Source organism: Tenebrio molitor, chromosome 4 (assembly GCF_963966145.1).
Source record: "Tenebrio molitor chromosome 4, icTenMoli1.1, whole genome shotgun sequence".
Lineage (NCBI taxonomy): Eukaryota > Metazoa > Arthropoda > Insecta > Coleoptera > Tenebrionidae > Tenebrio > Tenebrio molitor.
Genome location: NC_091049.1, coordinates 16100955 through 16121564, shown reverse-complemented (window position 1 = coordinate 16121564; position 20610 = coordinate 16100955). Strand labels below are relative to the sequence as shown.

Below are 20610 nucleotides of genomic sequence, written 5' to 3'. Positions count from 1 at the left end.
GTCCTTGGTGCCTACCTGACAAGAAATTGGTGGTCCCGCGCGAGAAGTTAGAACGCCAGAGACTGAAGATGCTGTTCTTCAGTCCTTTGATGACGACGGTAGAAGAAGTATATTTGAAGAACTATATTTACCGCGAACCTATCAATATTTTAGAAGAACTAAATGACCAAATTCACGAAACACTGGCTACTGTTATTCCTAATATGCTTAGACTGGCAAGGGAAAATTTAATAAAACGAGCTCGCCTATTCCTTCAGATGAAAGGTGGTCATTTTGAACACTTGTTATAAATTATTCTTTTTATTTTGCATGTTTCTTATTTCATTTGTTGCATTCTACATCGTTTAGTTATAAAATTTGATCTTAAATTTTCACTAATAATGATGCTAAAATAAATAGGTTAGTTCAATCCAGTTTTGTCTTCTTTCTTTCAGAACTGCCACTATGCTTGATCTGTTATTCAAAACCTACGTGTGACTCCAGCTTTTTTTGCAATGTCAAGAATGTTCCTAAAAGTCTTTTCTTTCATTTCAACGATGACGAGTCCCGCTCGTGTAGCTGCGCAAATACGTTGCAGATGCAGAGTGTATCCACAGGAGTCAGGATAAATTTCTTGTGATTCCGATTCACTTCACAGGCCCTGCATATTTCACTTTTTACTAAGATTTTTAAGGTAGTAATATGTACTGCTCACTTGACGCTACGTCGCCATTTTACCTTCCATCAACAAAGGTTCAATTCATCATATCCCTCCCGTCAATTTCCCATACCCCTCAAGGTTACAATTGCTCTGGAAATTTTCACTCATAACAAACCATATTTCATTCATTGCCGGAAGAAGAAACTTCTTACGTTCCCTGATTTAGATTCTATACATTTGTTCACCTGCTTTTGGCGGAATTATCCCATTTTTGGTTATTTCAAAAGTAGCTGTCACTTTTGACGTCTGCTTCGACAAGTTGACCAGATAAATATTGAAAATAATTTTATTATTCATCGAATTATACGTTGCTTGGCAATTGAGGGAAGGTACTCAATTTTCTCATAAAGGGAAAATTAGATCGAGCTCTATTGGTCAATTTGATTAATTCATAACTAAAAAGCTGGTGCACCCTGAATATTTTTCTAAACGTTTTTTACCTTCATTACCATCAAGGAATATACAGTTTCAATTTGATCCGCGAGTTCTGGGACACCCTGTATTAAGGGCCGCAAGAAGGAACTTAACATAGTTACAGTATTCAAAAATAATGAACGTATTGAACTTTGTGGGAGAATCTTGGACGTGGCCAGCGAAAATTAAAACGAAAACACGATGAAAATTACGTCACAACATTGTTTTCACCGCCCCCTAAGTTATTGTTTACTGTAGAAGAAAATAATTGTACCTTCGTTTCTGAGGTACAGTCGATGGACAAATAAAACTGGGACAAAAATGACAATCACGTAAGTCAAAATTTACAAATTTGCATCGTTTAATTACGGCTTTATCACAAATAGGTTAACTTTGGTATGACATATTATATAGACACTGACAAATACAGGCTGTTTGAAAATTGCTAGTACAAAAAAAAAACTGGTAATTGGTGATGGTGAGTTGAAGTCATCGGCAAAAAAAAATTCTAATAAAAATCCTCTAGTTTTCGAGATAAAAATGACTAAAAATTGGGTTAAAATTGTTAGTGCAGCACTGAGTTAAGGTATTTTAAAAAGATACTTCACGTTGTTTAGCAATAATGAAATAAAAAATTTGATGTTCTTAAACTGTCAATCTGTGGTTGCCAAGATCTTGCAAAAAAATATAAATTTTTCATATTGTTGTATAGTCCTTCATTATCACGCTTGGTTACCAAGGTTTAAAAAATATTGCCCCGCCTGAGGCGTAGAATATGCAGGGATAGGGTTACTTTATCCATTTTGTTTTAAAAAATTAAAAATTGGTTTCTTGGATTTCTTAGGGCTTCCAGATGCCACAGTTTTTTTTTTGTACTAGCAATTTTCAAACACCCTGTATATTGACGATTCAATGGTCTGATTTACACAGATTAAATTTTAAGTGTCCCAGTTTTATTTGTCCACCGACCGTACGACACACAAGAGAGTCTTACTGATGGTGAGTGTATACTGCATTATAATAACATGGTTTTGTGGCATCTATATAATCATTATATCAATTAACAGTTAATAACTTAATTTTCATATAAATAAATAATACGGTGATTGTACTGTGGCGGCCAAAAAATTTTGGCCGTCACTTTCTTGACATTCAAGTAAACTGTAAATAAACCTTTAGGAATCGTAACCCCACTTTCGATTCTTGTCATTTTGACAATCAATTTAAACTGTTTGAAGCTCAGATATTCCAAAAATCCGACATGAATGAACAAAATTAGAGCAATCGTACATAGATAACCTGAGGTAAACGTTCTATTTAGTAGAAATGACAAAAGTATCAAGATTTATTAAAATTTAACATAAAATAACATTTTTAATTTACAATGCGAAAATTTCCGATAATAATGCGGAATCTGGAAAAGTGCCCCGAATGCTTGCAGCGTTTCCACGTTGAATGGCAAGGGAAATCCTCTCAAAAAGGAATTTCTTAGATTTTGAATCTCCTGATGACAAAATAATTTTGAGTTTTGAAATTTACCACCCAAAAAATAACGTTCATAATCAAGACGGTAATCATGATGACAATAAAGTACGGATTACAATTTTTTTTTTTTAATTGACAGATAATGACGGCCAAAATTTTTTGGCCTGCATAGTACCACGTGAATCAAGTGCAGGCACAATTGAAAAAGTCAAATGAAATTACATCGGTTTTTTTTATTATATTTTTGCCAAACTGCCTTTTCTTGTTGACTTTCGTTTGTTTTTTAGAAAATCAAGACAATATCAACACAGCAAATGAAAATCAAGACAACAGCAATAATATCCCAAATATTTGGTCCACTGCCAGAATTCCATCGTATACTCCTACCTTGGGGTAAAATCAATCCCTACAACATCATTTGCAGAATTAAACGGTGAAGGTATAATTTATTAAATTGTACATGCAATTATATAGATAGTGTTGGTACCTACTTTTTTAAGATGCGACAAATATGCTTATTAGAACTTTTCAAATGTTGGTGGAAGTTAAAGAAACAGTTAAAGAAATGAAAAGTTTCCTGGAAAATTTTAAAATCACAAATATGACGGAAAAGATTGAGAATGACAGTTTGAACACCACCCCTTTGCAGCCATTTAAGAAATTTAAAAAATTATTTGATCATCATATTAATATGATGCTAAAGAGCGATGAAAATAGTCGAAAACAACTTGTAATTATTCAAAACAAATATTTATTTCAGAGCAACGGATTATAATCCTATACAGTGCATTTTTTTTAACTGTTGCCATAGGGAATTGCATGGTAAAACTTATACCCCCTGTTAACTTTTGTTCTGATGAAAATATTCAAACCATTTTTGGAACAAAGTTGGAAGATTTTTTAAACTATCGGATAGTTTACAATTCAATATCCTAAACTGTCGAAAAAGTTGTGAAAAAATTTAAAGCGCGCCGAAATAATAGTACGTCGAGCGGCCGCTAGAATAGCGTCCCTGTCGGCTCAACCAGCACCTAACCAAATTCCATTACAGTGCGACATTTACAAAATAGTCGAAGAAAAACATTTCGAACAATTCCTTTGATAATTTCTATTAATTTGTTGAATTATTTGTGCGTTAACGTTTTTACGTTTTGTTTTTTTTTTATAAAGAAATTTAATCATAGCCACGAGAATATCTCGCTATTTATTTTTTAAATGAAACTGATAAAAATCGAAAGTGGGGATAGGCAGTTGCTGGTTGAGCCGACAAGGACGCTATTCTGGCGGCCGCTCGACGTACTATTATTCCGGCGTGGTACAAATATTTTTTTCACAACTTTTTCGACAGTTTAGGATATTGAATTGTAATCTATCCGATAGTTTAAAAAATCTTCCAACTTTGTTCCAAAAATGGTTTGAATATTTTCATCAGAACAAAAGTTAACAGGGGGTATAAGTTTTACCATGCAATTCCCTATGGCAACAGTTAAAAAAAATGCACTGTATACTTATCAATTGTAGGAAGCGGTGTTCTATTTACTGGGGGGTCTTCTGCTAAGGAAAACCTTAGAAGAGGATTATGTAGAATATTTAGCAATAATAAAATAAAATTGGCGACACAATGTTCGTGGACGGGAAGGGGTGGAATTTTCCACTTCAAAATTTGGTAATACTGCGTTTGTTAAGAGGTAAACATCTTTTTAAATTTAGCTACAAGAATTTCTTAAAAACATTAATTCTAACTTCTATTCGCAGAAGATTTGTCGAAATAACAGACCACTATTTGGAAATGGAGGTAAAAATGTGGTTCCGTCAGGCTCAACTGCCGTACAAGAGAGAACAAGAAAAACTATTAGGTACTCCCGAATAATTAACTGTTAAAATATTTTAATTTTTTTTTTATGAACTTATGTATTACATTTTATTAGGAGTATTACTTACTTAATAATCTTCGTTTTTTTTTATTATTGTTAGAGCATATATTTTTTTAATTATTGTTAGAGTATTTTTTTTAATTATTGTTAAGTAAGTATATAGAAAAAGAGCTTATACAGCGTGATCAACAAGGACTGAAGCTGTTGGCAGCAAATGACAGCAAAATATTCCCAAAGTATGAAAATTTTTTGTGCGTCAGTGTTGGCATCCGCTGTAAGTTGTGAATGTCAAAAAATTTAGGTTATGTTACGGGTTGGTAGTTTTAAAACACGATACGTACAAAACGACCAAAAACAGTATAAAAAGTAATTAGCCATACTTAACTAAATGGCCCACTGTTTCGATATTCATAAAAGCGACAGACCGTGCCCGCATGCCCCTCCTGAGAAACAGAAACATGTTTCATGCGTTATTATTTTCGTGCTGAAAGTCTGCGGGATGCAGGGATTGGATCCGGGAAAATTTGTAAGGGTGGAACTTTCGTTTCTTCTTTAAAATGGTTAGGCAACTTCCATATGACAAGCCCGTAAAGTAAGGAAAAGGAATGACGGGATTTTTAATGGTACGTAAGAATTATTAGGCCCTGCATTAAACGTGTCCAACAAAGAACATTGGATGCGTGTGTTTTAAATAAGAATCACACCCTTTTGGAGTGAAAGTTTTCGCATTGAGTTTCGAGGGCTTTGTTCCATTCTACCTCGAACGTTCTCGACTACATCTTCTGTGAGTGTAGATGTTCTACCTGTAGGTTTTGCCTTTTTCACATCACCTGTTTGCAGGTAACGTTGCACCAATCTCGTGCACTGCTGCCTAAACGCAACTAAGGTAACAACTTGCTCGGGGAACATTGAAATTGGTGAAATGCATCGTCCGTGCTCCGTGGAATACTGCCAACCGTTAGCAGCATCAAAATTTCCAGTCCGAAAATACGTCATACCAATAAAAATGTCTTGCTCTAGTGTAAAAATCATTTTAATTAATAAATTGATACAAAAATGACACTTGATCTTGAAGTTTGAATTTGCCAGTCAAAATTGACAACTGAAAGTGTAATGCTACCAACTTCACTGAAATTTTTATCATGTTGTCATTGTTGCCAACAGCTTCAGTCCTTGTTGATCACTCTGTATTAATAAGTATATTGTTTTTTTTTTTTTTAATTTTTATTAAATATATTTTTTATGTTGTCACAGGTGTACTTATTAACCCAAATAAAACTGTTCAGATGTGTTTCAAAATACCTACTTCAGAAAGGTTTCATATAGGAGCGAAAACGAAATAAGTCAGAGAGGTTTCGTAGGAGTGTCAGTAACGTTTCAGTATTATGTAAATATGTGTTTCTTGAATCTTTCTTATGCAATGTATTCTGAGGGCGAACATCTTCCGTTACTGAGATCTTTATGCAACAATGAAACAATAAGCTGAATGTTTCAAGTTTTATTGCGACCTTTCAGAGACATTTAAGAAACGAATTTTTGCTATGTGGGCTGAAATTGAACCAGTAAATATTGATAACGTTTGATTACTGATGGATGGTGCGCCAGCACATTCACCCAGAATAGTTACGAATTATCTATCGCCAGACCTTTTCGTAAATGACTTCTTTCTCTGGGGGCATCTACATGATAAAATTTATAATCTTGTAGAAATTCAAACAATTGAGGAATTACGACAACGAATAATTAGAGCCTGCCAAGAGTTGAATCCAAATTTTATACGAAATGCAGTGTAAGGATTTCATCATAGACTTGCTTATTGCTTGGAACAGGGGGGGGGGGGGGGGCATATGGAATAGTTGCTATAATTATAGTGTCTTTGTTGTGTTTATGATTTTGTTTATTATTCAACATGATTGTGTTTAACAAGAACTATAGTTCATTTTTTAATGCTGTAGAAAATGTCAGGCAGCCCAATATACACTTTCAATAGTTCACTGGATTCCTATTTTAATTTTGTAAATTACTGCAATCCATGATGCCATATGCCACAACAAATGCACTAATATCAATTCGTGTCACTGTCAATTAGGTATTAATTTCAAGAGTAGTTTGGTCAAGGCTTTTTATACTTGATTATGGATGGGATGCACAGAACAAATTATGTTCAACGAAAAAGTAAATCGCCCTTATCCGTATTCGAAAAAAACATGATTCTGAACATTTATAAACATGTCTGTGATGAGCATGCGGAACTTAAGGTTGGGGATACGGTTAAACTAACCGCACAGATTGCAGGTAAGGCTAGTTTATGCACAACCATAATTTGAATAAATAATTGTTACAAATTTAGGGACGTCAAAGGCAACCATTTACAATATTTTGAAAGAGAAAAAAACTAAAAATTATGTAAGTGCTCCAAAAAAAAGTTCCGGAAGACCTGCCATAAAATTGGATGAAGATTCCAAATACGCTATTCGACGAATTGTGCATTCATTTTTTTTTAAGAACGAGCCTCCAACTTTAGACAAAGTACTGACAGCAATACACGCTGATGGAGATTTACCCAAATTGACACGATCGGTTTTATGGAAAAGTCTGAAAGAATTAAATTTTTGTTTTAAAAAACGAAACAGAAAGAGTATTTTAATTGACCGTGAGGATATAATTTTGTGGCGAAGAAATTATTTAAGATCCATTAAACAATATCGGCAAGAAGGAAAAAAAAATTATTATTTAGACGAATCATGGTTGAATGAGGGTCATACCCCAACGAAAGTTTGGCACGACAATGCTATTAAAAGTCGTAGACAAGCGTTCATGGAAGGATTTTCTACAGGCTTAAAACAGCCTTCGGGAAAAGGAAAACGACTTATAATTACGCATGTAGGCAGTGACTCTGGTTTCGTACCTGATGGTCTCTTATTATTTGAATCAAAAACTAGTAAAGATTATCACGAAGAAATGAATGCGATCGTTTTTGAAGATTGGTTTCAGAAAATTTTAACTTTGATAGAACCAAATTCGGTTGTGGTAATGGATAACGCATCGTACCACAGTCGCCGAGAAGAGCGCTTACCAACAACATCATGGCGAAAAGCAAACATCCAAAACTGGCTGTCGGAAAAAGGCATTAGTTATGATGACGGAATGGTTAAGACTGAACTCATGTGCTTGGTAAAACTTCACAAGCAAAACTACCTTAAGTATGCTGTTGATGAAATGGCGAAGGCTGCTGTAGTAACCGTACTGAGCTTACCCCCATACCATTGTGAGCTGAATCGAACTGAGCTGATCTGGGCTTATGTAAAAGGTCGCGTAGCTCGAGAAAATACAACGTTTAAGTTAGCAGACGTAAAAATATTATTTCAAAATGCCATAAGCAATACCACACCTGAACTGTGGAGAAAATGTATTCAACATACAATTGTGGAAGAAGAGAAAATGTGGCAATTGGATGTGTGTATTGAAGCGACTGTGGAACCACTAATTATACACGTTGGAGAGTCTGATGACTATTCGGATTTACCGGAAGAATTCGAAGATGAAAGTTAATTTTTTAAATCCACAATAAGCCTGAGTTATCGTTAATTGTTTCTGTTTACTAATTTATTGTTTTTTTATTCATTAATTTTGATTAAACACATTATTAAACACGTTTTTTCATTTCAATTAAATTTTTTTATCAAATGTCAAAACTTGTCAGACTGACGTAGATTTTGACAAACAGAATTTTTAGCGGCATCGTGGATCCATATCAATTATAAATTAATCTAAGGTATCTAGGCACCATTGATAAATGTATATTGGGCTGCCTGACTTTTTCCATTGCATTAAAAAATGAACTATAGGTAAAGTCCATTCAAAAATCAAAAAACCACCACCTGTTGCTTTAGGTTGCTAAAATTTAAAAAACTCTAGGTAGTTATTTTTTCATACTATGTTGGTAACTATAAATTACGACATTTGATTCAAAATAAAATTCAATTGCTTTGAATTTCGTTCAAATTGTTTAATTATTGCTTAGCAGGTTTCATTTATTTATTAGTTTTTATTATTTTTACGTAAGCATGCCCAGAACAGAATTCACACGAATCCCCCATAAATTTGAGTAATTTGACGCTTAACCTAAAAATTACAATTCTCACCAAATTTTACACTAAATAGCGTTGCCGATAGTAATTATCGAGGAAAATGCGACGTTGGTGGTTTTTTGATTTTTGAATGGACTTTAGTTTCGGTCTCCATTGAAATAAAACTCTAATTAGGCAACCGACAACTCACATAAGCAGGGTTGATAAACATCCGACAGGCGTAATAGCTTGACACTGTCGTTTTAAAACTGAACATAGCACATAGCCTACATTTAGAGTTAAAAAAATGTCCAGGTATAATAATTATAATGAGATCAACGCAGACGACGATGCAAATAATCTCTGTGACATATTAGTTAACACTAGTTTCTGTCATATTTAAAGCTTCTCAAAGGGTAAATCTTTCATTTTCGTAAAAATCAAATCGAGGTACCTCACATTACACAAATGCAGAGTAGCAAACTGAAAAACCCTTCACTCAAGTGACTAAAAAGATTGAATAACCTATACTCGTTTCTTACAAACATTGAGAGTAACATGTCAAATAATTCATCCACTGTCAATATATTGCAACAATGACCTGCGATACCCATTTACTGTACATTTTTCTAACATTCTGAGAATTCCACAATCAAGCGCTTAGAGACTTACCATTCGGTGGTGAGTCACTAATTGTTACAGGTCTTCTCTGGTGACTTCCGAAGATGGTACCCAGTTCTGTACATTGTTGCTTTTGATATACCACATCCTGATTGACAACACATCTCTCAAAAAACACACACACGACGGTCCGTTGATCGGTACAGTTCATTCTGTAAAATACAACAGAATAAATAATATACACGGAAACTTCGATTGTGCATAAAAATAACATAACCTAAAAATAGAGCTACTCGCTTTACACTTTCAATAGTCGCAATCAGTAAATCTTAATCGTGCGTCAACACACTAGTGCATGTGAGCGATTATGACCGTCATAATGAAAAATATAATAAACAATGACCATAACGAACAAAATAATATGAAAAGAAAAACTTACAATTTCACTCACTACTTGAAAACTTCAGTTACAGAACTTCACTCATGAACACCAAAACAAAACCCACGTGGATTCGTGGAATGATTAATGGTCGAATGTCCAATCTGAATCAGAGGTCCAATTGCCGAATGTGTAACCACCAATGCGCCAATGCCGCCAATCACAAAATAATGAGCGCACTCTACAATTCGGAAGAACTAAATTTGAAGACAAAAACGATTATTTTTAAAACAGTCCTGTCAGCCAATCGTAATGAGAACAATTCCACTCAATAAATTTCAACCAATCAGCTTGTAATAATTTTGAATCATTGGACCAATTAGGAACGAATTACACCACACCGATAATTTAGCATGGTCCTAAAATTATCGAAAAATTATCTGTACTATTGGGGACAAATTTAAGTCCATTCAAAAATCAAAAAACCACCAACGTCGCATTTTCCTCGATAATTACTATCGGCAACGCTGTTTAGTGTAAAATTTGGTGAGAATTGTAATTTTTAGGTTAAGCGTCAAATTACTCAAATTTATGGGGGATTCGTGGGAATTCTGTTCTGGGCATGCTCACGTAAAAATAATAAGAACTAATAAATAAATGAAACCTGCTAAGCAATAATTAAACAATTTGAACGAAATTCAAAGCAATTGAATTTTATTTTGAATCAAATGTCGTAATTTATAGTTACCAACATAGTATGAAAAAATAACTACCTAGAGTTTTTTAAATTTTAGCAACCTAAAGCAACAGGTGGTGGTTTTTTGATTTTTTAATGGACTTTACTTTGGTCGTCAAAGTCAGTTGACCAGTGAACTCCATACTACCTGGAAGGGACGCGAACGTATCGGCGACTGAGGCAATCTACAGATGTATGCAACCCGCCACTGTGTGGTATTTCTATCCTTTTCTGGCTTGTGGCCGGTATTGACGCATCATACTAATAATGCTAACAAGAGGCGATAAATAGAGGAAAGTAATAAATAAAAGCCATTTTAAATAGAATATCAATATTTACTGTTACGGGACACAATTAACTATTATTTAAAAAAAATAGAAAATTAACAATTTTTGAATAAAATTAATTTTGTCATTTTTTGACGAATACTTGACGCTTTGCCGTGTAATCTAAAATTTAAAAGTTTTGCATGGTGATGCATTCTGCATTTTAAGAACACATCAGTTATATTCTTAACAAGTTGAATTTCATGCAAATCTTCATGTATAAATTCTTCCGTCACCCGGTGTTTTGGCAAAAATAGTTGCAAATTTTGCGCAAAATTAGTAACGGCTGCATTTTGCATCAATTTTTTTTAATTTGACTTTGTTGTAACAAGCTTTCTTCTGGTAGAATAACAGATAAAAGCACTATCGAAGGTACACCTGACAACGAACGCAGCACTCTTAAACGAGTTAGACAGCGACGCAAATACTTCACAGTGAGTCTGTCTTTGTTCATGCGCCTGACACAAAAACTGCTACGGTCGGCAATAGGATGGGTCCTTTCCAGATACGAATAGTATTGAGTTCACTGCAGTTGACTGACATAAAGTTGTAAAGTAAGCATTAGGGCGGTTAACCTTATTTTTTACTACTGTCAACCACTGTCACTGTCAAACTCATCATTGCAAAATGTTAAATACCGAAAAATGGACAACTGAAGGAAATATTCCTAGGAGGAAAAATTGAAAAGGTTTCCACAAGGCAATTTGGCTCATGGACAATCCCCCAGAAACAAGGGACATGTGAGAAATTAGTGAGAAAACTATCAAACAAGCACTGTCTGAAAGCGGTGGTAGTTTTCTTAAAAAGAAATTTACAGGAGAGTATTTACCTTCATCTGTACTCCATTATTATTTAGATAAAGATATCTTCGATGTTTTGCGAATACACTCTAAAAATCAATCTCCAGTAGATAATCATGTAATTCTTTTAATAAAAGCAATTGCCAAAAAATATATTGACATTAGGTTGCATTATATTGCCAAGACAGTGATAGATAAGTCACTTTCAAAGCGGCAGTTGTTTAATAAATTAGTATTGTTTAGTGGAGTTTAGTGTCGAGCTTCGGCCAGCGAGAGATTGGGAGATTTTAAATTGTATTAAATTAACCCAACACTACAAAATGCACTAGAATACATTAATTAGAGAATAATTTCAGGGCAAAAAATGTTACTGCTTGATGGTAAATAAATAAATGATTTACGCTAGGTAGTATTTTCTCTGCGTAGAATTTAGTGATTTTTATATCGACCAATCTCCCGCTGGACAAACCATATACTCTGAATACATTTGTAATGCAAAAAAAATTATAGTGTCTTATTTTCTTGCAGTTTTATTGTTAATTCCCGACATCTCAAGTGTTAACTGGGGCGTACCTCACGGGTTGCATATACTAAATGGCGCCCGTTTCCTTGTCCCTCACCGCATCATTTTACCGCACCCATAAGCTTGCGTATGTCCCCTCCCTATTATTCTATACTCCTTGACTGCATTAGTGCATTCTTCCCAGAAAATCAACCGGCAACGTTGTGTACTTAGATCTGATTGGTCTAGCGTTTTAGTATAATCAAGATTGCCATTATATACTAAATTAAGTTAAAAAGCTCGAAGCGAGTCAACTTGACGTGGACGTGTGTTTTGAGCTCTCTGAATATCTTTGCTTATATAGGTACTTAGTCTTGGAGGTGTGGTTTAATTTGTTTAAGTTGGACTCCAACTCAATCGACTTTCTTGGGTGAATACTTTTGTATAGTTTAGTGCCCTTTTTTCTTCAAACGTCCGTAAATTATGACATTATCCTGCTGCATTGATAATGCTAAAGTGTCACTTCATTGTCATGGCATCTAACGAGCTGACGAGCGGCAGATAAAGTTATTAACTCCGCTGAGGGCGTCCGTGAAGTTATTATCTTCGCTGATAAGCGGCTGTAAAGTAAACTAGCTAAATCATTTGAAATTCCTACCTGGTTTCTTAACATGTCTTAAATAATTTGTTAAGAAGGTTTGAAGAAAAAATAGTATATGTTATTCGGAGCAAAAATGGTTTTATGTGCTTTGGCTGGTTTGTCTGCCTCCCTGCGTTCGGCAGCCAAACTATCAGCCGCAGCACATAAAACTTCATTTTTGCTCCTCATAAAATAATATACTATTGCGATCGTTGCAACGTGTCTTTGTCTGCGATTTCGGAAGTTAAAGCCTCTGTAGACGAATTAAAAGCAACTTTTGAATCTCGCCTCGAGTAGTTAGAAAATCTCATCAAACAATCGACTTCAGCGCCTCATAAGAGAGAATCTGTTATTAACGAGTCAGTTGAAAGGTCATGGAAAGCGCGAAACGTCATAATTTACAATGTAGACTCGTGCGAAGAAAAGCGGGATGTAGACATTGTGAATGATATCCTGAAGGTCTGTCATACCTACCTCCCTGGTAGTAGATCCAGGATAAATGACTCGTATTGGAACAAAAATTACAAATAAACCGAAACCAGTAAAAGTATCTTTCAATACTCCTGATATGGCGCGGCTCTGCTTACGGAAGAAAGGGAATCTCATCCACCATGCCCAATTTTCGAAAATACTTATTCGAGATGACAAAACTCCGCTACAAATAAAAAATTTGCAGTCTTTAAGAGAAGAACTTAACATTATGCGTCAGCGGGGGGATGATAAGGCAACTACATATAAAGTACGTTCACAATATTCCTCAAATTGTTAATAAAAAAACTAGAAACTGGCAAACCATTTAGCTTATCCATTTTATACACGAACATCTCGTCAATTATGGCAAAACTTACTACACTTTCTACTGATATCGCGAAAAGTAATCCTGATATAATTGCCATAAGCGAAACATGGCTACACTCAAACATTGCAGATTCAGAAATATCTATTAACACCTAGGTATACTATATTTAGAAAGGATAGAACTATATGTAGAGGGGGTGGGGTCTGCCTATATGTTAAGGACTTCTTACTAAACAATTTCAAAACTATTGTCGTAGATATCGAAAGAGATCCATATGATTCACTTTGGGTTAAATTTCATAACAAAGTATTTACTTTCACACTTTGCTGCTTATATCGACCTCCTGATGGTACCATTTTAAACTCCGTTGCTCACGATGCAAAACTGAATAATACATTAGAATCATGTTTTACAACTTTATCTAATTTAGTCGTGATAGGTGACCTAAATTTTTCCTATATCAAATGGAGTGAAGTGAAGGGAATCGACAAGCAGCCGTGAAAGTGACTTTATTTCAATGCTCAACCACAGTAATGTATCGCAGTTAATTTCTGAACCCACTCGCTTTAGACAGAATCAACAACCATCCATTTTAGATCTTTTATTAACAACAGACCCAGATCTGATATCACAAGTTAATGTTGGCGACCCAATTGGCATCTCTGATCATTGTGGAATAACGTTTGATATACAAGTCCTAGTGTACAATACACCCAAAATTGAAATCAAACTTATAAAAAAATATCTTCTGCTTCTGTTAGGTAATGACGACTTAGCCGGGCATGACTGGTCCTCCATTGGAGACCTCATCATGTGAAGGATATACATACGCTTAACCGAGTACAACATGCAGTGACAAGATGGCGGACAGGCTTTAAACATAAGCCCTGCAGAGAGAGGTTAAAGATTCTACAATTGCCTGAATTAAAAGTCAGATATGATAGAGCAGATATGATCCAGATATATAGATTAACACACAATATATGGCCAGGTGACACCTCGGAGTTCATAGACATGCAAACGGACCCGCGACTACGAGGACACCAATACAAGCTTAAGAAAGAGAAATTTAAGACATTTTCTCGACAATATTTCCTAACAAACCGCGCATTTGAAACCTGGAACAAACACAGTCGGTAACAGCGCTAATGTCTGTGCTTTTAAGAAGCAATATGACAAAACGCAGGAATAAATCAGTACACAATTGTCCAATATACAGAATTATACAACAATTAAGTTGCTAAATAGGTTTGCCTCAGCAACAATTTAAATGAATAATAATAATAATGCTTAATATAGCCTAAGGGAGTCCGTTTCGGCTCAGGGATGCGTGGGTCGCGGGTTCGATTCCGACACCGAGCGAAATTTAAAATAATAAAAAAAGGCTATATTCTGTCTCGTGATTCGGAAGTCACGTTAAGCCATTGGTCCCGGTCTATTGAGTTGGTCATCATGCCCCTCATAGATTTGTAAACCAGTCCTAGACTATGTAACAAATTTTTTTTTGGCTCAAAGCGAATATAAGAAACGTCCTGATATATTCGCTAAAATTATACACATGAATTTAGCTGGTGAATTCAATTTATTAAAGGATACACAACCACATTACATTTATAAACCAGAAAGTTGATTGGAAAATGACAATTACAAATTATATTTTGATCGCACAGTTTTAACTGACATTCACATTCAGCATAACAGACCAGACATTATTATTTTAAATAAACAACAAAAGCAAGCAATCTTTTAGATATAGCTGTTCCGAATTCCCATAATATAATACAGACATATAACACAAAAATTAATAAATATTTAGAGCTCTCCGTTGCTATGAGAAATCTTTGGAGTTTAGAAAAAAAATCTATTTTACCACTTATAATTTCAGCAAAAGGAGTAGTACCGCAATCTCTTTTAAAAATTTAAAAATTCTGGATTTAGGAAACACATTGGTAGTTGAAATTCAAAATAGGTATATTATTATACTCATGTCATATCGTGAAGAAATTCCTTAACATTGACACAGAACATAATACACAACAAAGTCAAAATGCGTAGGCGAGACGCCGGTAATTATGTTGATAAGCACTGCACTATTACTTGATAGTAATATCCGTAATAGTGTATGTACTCCGGCAAAACTGCCGTGCCGCCGGGTGGTGGAAATTGGCCACTGCCGACAATGCTCACTCTTAGGCGATTGAGACACATTTTATCAATGCGCCTCTGTTGAATTTCAAGCAACTCTTGCAATTTTATCTTCATTTTATCTGAAACTTAAAAATGATAAATTTTTTCCACTTTTTTGCAATTTAAGTATAGATACAATACTTTTTTCCATTTTAACCACAGATTTGGATTAATGTCGACTTTGTTTTCGTTCTCTGATGCTGATTGACACCCTAGCTATTGACACTTGACAGACAGTCTCGCCAACAAGTTAAAAACTAAAATACCTGTTTGTAAGATCTGTATGTGATCTGAATACTGTGTTGCATATGCTTTATGCTAGTAATTCCGCAAACTTCTTTATTGGGCAGATGAATCACGAGGGAAATTTGAGTTTGATGATGCCTTCCAAAAGCTAATTTAATGAGGAAATGTCGCTATTTCTTTTTTAAATGAAAGTGACAAAAGTCAAAAGTGAAGACGATCAGGTGCTGGTTGAGCCAACAGGGACGCTATTGTGTCGGCCGCTCCACGTACAGTTAATTTCAAAATTATAGAGTACACCTAATTTTCTACAGTGTAAAAAGCACTTACATTTCTTGTCAATGATCAATGTCAATTTTGACAAACAAAATATATAATCTAACCGAAAACGCGAAAGTCCTCATTCTTTCCAAATTAGAAGAAAGGGTAGCCCACTATTATAACATCGCCAAGAGCACCGTGCCGAGGATAAAACAGACACTATTATGGTGTTCTTAAATCAACGACATTTTATGTTGACAAACTTACCTAACCTATATAAAAAATATGACACTCAAATTTCAAAAAGGCATCTTTACATGTGGAAAAAACTGTAATAAATCGACTTCTTGATTTTTGAGGTGTACTCGATAATTTTGAAATTAACTGTACTATTATTCCAGGGCACTAGAAAATATTTTTTTCACAACATTTTCGAGAGTTTAGGATATTGAATTGTAATCTATCCGATAGTTTAAAAAATCTTCCAACTTTGTTCCAAAAATGGTTTGAATATTTTCATCAGAACAAAAGTTAACAGGAGGTATAAACCATTCACGATTATTTCAAATTCGGACTATCTATGAAAATCTGACATTTTAGTTGGCAATATTGTGATTTGTCATAATAAATCTATTTTAGGTTATAATTCAACGGAACACTGCTCCCAAGTTGTTACATTTTTTAAATAATTGAACGCATTAGGAACAATAATCGTAAAATTGTAATTGAAATCAAACATACATATTTGTAGGGCAGTTCTGGGTAAATTCTTATTAACTAAATTAATGACGGAATTGACAACAATGCGAATATTTAAAAACGAAACGTCATGTGACAGGACCTGACGCCAATCTAACAAAAAAATTTCGCGGCCTCCTGCGTGTTTAAAATAATCGTGAACAGCATATATAAGTTTTACCATGCAATTCCCTATGGCAACAGTTAAAAAAAATGCACTGTATACGTTGATTACTAAATTAAATCACATTATAAACGGTATCAAGTGGTCAGCATCATTAGTATTTTTGGTTGCGTCCAAAATGAATTCATAAATAACTCTTATGTGACTTGCCCTGTATATACAGGCTGGCTACGAAAATTGGATTAAGTTTTCCACATTTGCCCAAAAGATAGAACTACAAGAAAAAATTAAATGGAATTGCTGGCAACATTGTTTTTTTGACGTAACTATGCTTTCAAAAATGTTGGTTGTAGCCGATTAGGATATATTGCAAGCTAATGATCCTGCACTCTTACAGCTGCTGTTCCACCAGAGCGACCTGCTTTAGCAGGATAATACCATTTTATGATTCTTATTCGCTGCTCAATATTGAAATTCATAATTTTAAATTGGCAGTGACATTGACAATTGTTAAAAACAGTGACAATTGCACGAAATAACGCATTCGATGTTGCTATTTAATGAAATATAATATTTATTTATTTATTTTTTTGATCCTCAAATTTTTTGTAAAAACAGCCATATCTCCATTATTTATGGCTTGATTTAAATAAAACTAAAACTGGAATAAATCACTTTAGAAGCACTATAAACACAACATAGACTTTTTTTTTCAAAAAGTAATTCAATGTCAGATGATAATCAACTTTGTTTTTTTAAAAACTTGGTATATTATTTTATACACATTTTTAAAGAGATTATTTTTCTGAATCCAACGATATGCATTTAATATGCGGCATATCATTAATGAAATAGCATTATTGGAAAGATTTTCTTCGAAAAAAAAACAGGTATACTATGGAAGACAATCCTAAACGCAATAACAATACTTTCTGAAGAACAGAAACAAAAAATAATATGACAGAACGTGTAATAAATATTGCGTTTAGGATTGTTTTCCATAGTAACGTGACTTTTTTCCAGGAAAAAAATTTTAATAATGCTATTTTATTTATTTATTTTCTCGGTTACTAATAAGCGCATTCTAACATGCGGTATATCGTTCGATTCAGAAAAATTATCTCTTTCAAAATCGGAATAAAAAAATATACACTGAACACCAAAAAAATATCGGAAATCTAAAATTTGATCATTCCGTACTCTGAAAGATTGCACGTTTTTTGAAAGAAGACAGACACAGAAACAAGCGTGCGGGCATTAATCTGCAGGATTGCAACGGTTTTCTACATAACGTGAAACAATTGAGATGGAGAGGTTAGTATTTTTCACTGCGTTATGTTTTGGAACTACTGTGTTTTCAATTTGGTTGTAGGTCGTAAAATTTTATGGTACTTTAAGTTAAAGATCTTGCGGGGCTTATAAATCCTAGTTTACCACTAGCAGGTAATATTTTAAGCAGGGTTGTATTGTACATTTTGTATATTTGCATTGTACGGCAAACGGCACGCGCCGCTTCCCAACCTTTTCAAATCCAACCATTGTGCCCGTTAATCGCTCATAATATGCAATAAAATTTTACGACCTACAACCAAATTGAGAATACAATATCAGCGTACGGAGTTTACCTGGGTCCAGAGAGTAGGTTGAGACCAAAGAGTATATAGGATAGAGGGGAAGTAGCGACCTCTGGTATTTGTGGCTCGTAACTATTCAGATTCCGGGCTGCTTTAGGGGTAACGGGGAACGGTAGGAACAGTTTATCAGAGTGTATTCATTATTTTATGTTCGATTATCTTATAATTCATGATTTATTATATCGTTTGTCGTCCATAAACTACCTCTTTAGGGACTCGTCCGTAATGATAAAGTAAAGCGGACGCTTATCAATTTTGGGTATTACTTCAAAATAAACGTCAAAACAACTAAATTTCATAATTTTATTTAAATCAGGAAAGAATAGAATTAATAGAAAACTTTGCAGTAGAGATTTTTTGGCTTTTGCCGCAATTTCACTTACTTTGCTCATTATTACAACTAGAAATAAAGACGATTTCAGCTGATATTTCAAATACAAACACTGTTCGTTTTCAAATGCATAGTAATAAACAACTTCGTAACCGCAGCAACAAAAACAGAACACTTTGAAATTATTAATTTTTAGAATCTATTAATTTTGTATCTAAAAGAAACTTAACTTCACAATCGAACATAAAGCAAGGTTTATAGTTCCGTATACGTATAGCATAACATAGTCAAAAATCATAAACATAACATAACTTTTTAAATTCAATTTATAGTTCATGACAAAACGTGATATGATTGCTGATTTTTTAAGTGTCAAACAATTGTCCAAAATGTTTTGTGAAGACGAGGTTTTAGAAGCTGCTGCTCGTGCTATGGTCTTATTCGAGATAGGTCGTAATAAAGAAAAAAGGAAGAAACCACGAAAAAAACGAGTTACAAAAACACGGATAAATCAGCTCCTTCAAATCATTTCCTTCTTCACACCGTCCTCAAAGTCTTTGGAAGACTTATAGTACAGTGCTTTGAACCTTTCAACACACTGTACGATTAAAATTTCCTTCATATTTTCCACCTTTTCAATAATGTTTTTAAATTGAATTTATTCACAGCATACCTACACCTAACCGTTTCTATGGAAAAATATTAAAATTCCGTAACTTTCATGGTACATAACATAATAATTGAAATTGGCCAATTCATATGTAAACGGATACGGACTTAAATATGTTATGATAAAGGATCTATAAATGAATAAATACATTTGATTCAATAGGATTCAATTTTGATATGTTATGCCATACGTACATATACCGGGTGTAGAATTGGTTTACGGGACATAGGATTTTACATGTAAAAATAAAGAGTTTCAATTATTGGCTCCCCTAATAATTTTACGGCAAAATAGTTAAAATGAAAGTTGGAGATAATTAAAATTGCTGTCTAATTTTAGTCTTACTTTTTTTCTAACATCTTGTGGTACTGAAAGAAAGGCAAGAAAAAAGTTGACACAAAACAGTAAAAAGTACTACTAAGCATGAAATTGTATTTATTTCTTTAAATGTTATTATGGAGGATCTTTTTTAAGCAACTTCCAAGCAACATTTGCTTCAGGTTTCCCAGACCGATCAATTCCTGCCACAGAAATAATTGGAAGAATTATAGAGAAGTTTGAGCATTTGATGGAAGATACCTTTTCATTCATCCTGTAGTCCTGTACGACTTCATTTGAAGGGCAAATTAAAAGACAATTAAATAATAGAGAAACCATCCGACAAATACATAGGTAGTATTTTAAAAGTCAAATTTCATGGCTAGTGTTACTTTTTAGTATTTTTGTGTTAACTCCTTTCTTGCTTTTCTTTCAGTACCACAAGATGTTAGAAAAAAACAAAGAGTGGAATTAGACAGTATTTTTAATTCTCTCTAACTTTCATTTTGACTATTTTGGCATAAAATTATTAGGGGAGCCAACTCCTTATTTTTACATGTAAAATCCTATGTCTCGTAAACCAATTCTACACCCGGTATATACGGAACTATAAATCGGCCTTAAAGATTTGTATGTAGTTCGTACTATTCCGGACAAGGAATCTTGGCCACAACATAAAATATTAACTGACAAATATGTGTGAACTGGCCTTTATTGAATATAACCCAACTTTTGACTCGATAATGCTATTTCCCTGC

The 20610-nt window shown here is 34.1% G+C and overlaps 1 long non-coding RNA gene across 1 annotated transcript; it reads right to left on the bottom strand.

Annotated features, from left to right (window-relative positions):
• Positions 1-2: 2 nt before the first annotated feature.
• LOC138127755 (uncharacterized) lies at positions 3-9743 on the bottom strand. The gene is made up of 3 exons (XR_011158389.1): positions 9604-9743; positions 695-9376; positions 3-640 (listed from the first exon to the last, which is right to left on the bottom strand). It is a non-coding gene; the product is annotated as an uncharacterized lncRNA (long non-coding RNA).
• Between the last annotated feature and the right edge of the window lie 10867 nt (positions 9744-20610).